Source organism: Mesoplodon mirus (assembly GCF_964341445.2).
Source record: "Mesoplodon mirus genome assembly, chromosome: 6".
Lineage (NCBI taxonomy): Eukaryota > Metazoa > Chordata > Mammalia > Artiodactyla > Ziphiidae > Mesoplodon > Mesoplodon mirus.
Window position 1 is genome coordinate 15543407 of NC_138982.1, and position 3187 is coordinate 15546593.

General features: G+C 40.8%; 1 pseudogene across 1 annotated transcript; it reads right to left on the reverse strand.

Annotated features, from left to right (window-relative positions):
• Nucleotides 1-1002: 1002 nt before the first annotated feature.
• LOC309805921 (anaphase-promoting complex subunit 7-like) lies at nucleotides 1003-2010 on the reverse strand (annotated as a pseudogene). The gene is made up of 2 exons: nucleotides 1444-2010; nucleotides 1003-1252 (listed from the first exon to the last, which is right to left on the reverse strand). The product of its transcript is annotated as an anaphase-promoting complex subunit 7-like (transcript).
• Between the last annotated feature and the right edge of the window lie 1177 nt (nucleotides 2011-3187).

The following is a 3187-nucleotide window of genomic DNA, read 5'->3' on the forward strand; positions in this document are numbered from 1 at the left end:
TGATTTTCACAGTAAAAAACAAGGAGTACCTACAATTCTGGATTTGTCAATTTTACCCTGAAACTATGAATTTTTGATTTTTATAGCTTAAGGTTAAAATTGTTATAGTTTTCTTTCTGATAAATTTACCTTTTAAGTAGCGGCCCTCTTTATCACTAGTACTGTTTTTTGTTGTTGTTTTTGTGTGTGTCTTAAAATTTATTTTGTCAAATATTAAGGTAATTATCCCAGCTCTCTTTTTATTGATATTTATCTATCTTTCCCGTCTCCCTCCCCTTCCCCCTCCCTTTCTTCCCCTCCTCTTTCCCCGCTCCTCCCTTCTCTTCCATCTCTCTCTCTCTCTCTCTGTCTCACTCTCACTTTCCCTGTCCTTAAATTTTACATGTCTCTTCACTTAGCTGGATTTTGGCTTTCTGTCTAATAGGCAGTCTAATTTTTTTTTTTTTTTTTTTACTGTACAAAAAACAGTTTTATTAATTACCCCAACTGCACCTCTGTTCATGCTCTAGGTCACACTTGTTTCTCAGATTCGACCCAGGCTCATAGGCAAGCTACCAGATTAGCAAATAGGAGAACTGTTCTGAAAAACAGCAACTGTCAGCTTAAGGCATTACTAACACTGCAGAAGGAAGCAAGGTTACTAGGGAAGTGTGGACACCCCAGGATAATGATTTCTGGGACAGGAAACCCTCTGAAAGGGCCAGTCCATGCTGCTGCTGGGAGATGACACTCTTGCTTTGGGGAACAGGTCGCTCCTTTAAACATCCACAACATCACAGACAAAACACTGCCTATTCCTCGAGCTTGCAAGTTAGTTCTATAAAACACACACTGTCCCAGAAGCCCCGACACGACCACGGGCCTCTCAGAGCACTCCCTTTGTCAGGTTCAGTTTTTAAAAATGAAGTCACTGCTAGAAGTATGGAGCAAGGGGCAGAGACCCCTGCTGCAATCACATGCTGGATCATTGTCCTCCCAGAGAGCGGACTCCTACGGGTTCCTTCAGTCCATGGAAGTGCTCAGAGCGGGGCAGGCCAGGGTGGCCACGGAGCTGTGCCTGCCTCCCTGCATGCCGAGCCACTGCTCCTGGCCAGCCCACTGGGCCGCCTCACTGTCGCTGCCCTCCAGGTCCCCCTCCTCCCCACTCCCTTCCATGTCGTCCACGTCTTCCTCCTGAGGGGCATCCGTGGGACTCTTCTCCTTCTCCACCTTCTGCAGCCCCTCTAGAGACTTCTGGTCATTGGAGTCCAAACTAGGGGACAACAAAACAAAGGAGAGGCCTGAATCTCTGCCTTGCTTCTTCCTGGCTAATGCGTCATCTCCCTGGCACAGCAGTGAAATGACCACCCAGTCACAGAGAAACTGCTAATGCCTGGCCTCTCCAAACAACTCCAGTTCCATAGGCAGGAGCGAGGGAGTCCACCACTTAGCGCTATACTGTACTGCGCTATACTGTACTGGTCCATTGCTTCCTGATACTCACTGACAGCTACAAGGAAATCTAGGATCCGAGGCAGGACGCAGTCACTCTGACTAGCTAGTGTGTTCCGCAGCAAAGCAATTCCATCTTCATATTTCTGTTCTCTGGTAAGTAGCTCTGCTTTTTTCTCCACAGCCTTAATGTAGTTCAGCCTTTGGGTCAGGGTTTTATCTAATAAAGTTTTGCTTTCTCCTGTGTCACTGAGTCTTCAAGACAAATGGTGGCTAAAGGGTAAGGGTCTGTGCGTTGGCTCCTAGAGTTTTGTAAACAGAGTTAGCCATTACTGTTGCTTCATGAATACTGTTGGAGGCTAAGTAACATTCGATGAGACCTTCATAACAATCTAAGCGACAAGGTGCAAGACGTATAGCCTCCCGAAAGTGGATTATTGCTTCTTGGACTCTGCCCATGTTTCTAAGTGCTGCTCCCTTAAGTAGCAAAGCTTGAACACTATTACTGTTCAGCTGAATGGCCTTGGCTCCTAAATAGAGGGCTCGGGAGTAGCATTTATCCTTTAATTTTTTATTCATGTGGAACTTGTATGTTCAATTTCTATTCTTTTAGTGTTACCCTGGAAATTTTACCATGCATATTTAATAGAACAAATCTTTAAATTAAATAATATCTTAAACCCTCCAACCAGACAATCCAAGAACACTTTAAGTCTAGTCATGCCTCTCCAGACTTTTTACACAGGTATTTATATACATGTATTTATATGTTTCCTATTTTATTTATTTACCATTCCTTCTCATATCTCAGACCATTACTTTATGATCCTTTTCTTATTCCTAAAGTAAATATTTAGAAGTTCTTTTAGTGGACATCTCTTGATGGTAAACTCTTTTTGTTCATCTGAAAATGTCCTTATATCACTTTCATTCTTAAAAAAAAAATAGGTTGGATCTACAACGCAAGACTGACACCTTGAAGATGGTATTATTTCATTCATTCTGGTGTTCATCACCAGAATGGTACTTTATGATCTGTTCTTTTTCTCTACTTTTGGAATCTTTTTGTCTTTGCTGTTCCACAGTTCCACTCTGATGTATCTATACCTCGGTTTCTTTTCTTCTACTTGGAAAAATAGATTTATATCTATAATCACTTCTGGAAAATTCTCAGTCATCACCTCCTCAATTATTCCTTTTCCTCAGTTCTCTCCACTCTGTTCTTTTAGGGTTCAAATAAATGTTTCCTTTTCCTCTTCTGTTCTCCATATCTCTTAGCTTGTTTTATATTTTCCATCTTCTTACCGTTCTGTGCTGCATTCTGGGAAATTTCTTCAGCCACATGTTCCAATTCATTCTTTTACTATGTTTCATCTGTTGGTAAACCTCTATATTGAGTTTTATTAATTCCTAAAAAATCAATTTTTTATTTTTAGAAATTCCATTTTATTGTCACATAGATCTTTCTCATTGTTCCTGATAGTCTCATTGTTTGCCCAACTTTGTGGTTCCACACTAAATTTCTTTAAACATTTCTTACCTAGTTATTCTATACTCTGTATATGACAATCCCAATATCTAAATAAGTTGTGTTATTTTTTTCTCTCACGCATGGTATCTTGCCTCCTTGTGTACTTGGTGATCTTAGATTATGAATTTATATTTCCTTGATCTTAAGTAAGTGGAAATTCAAATGGCTTAAACTGAGGACACTTCATTTCAAAGATGATTTTCATCTGCTGCTGCTGCATGTCCA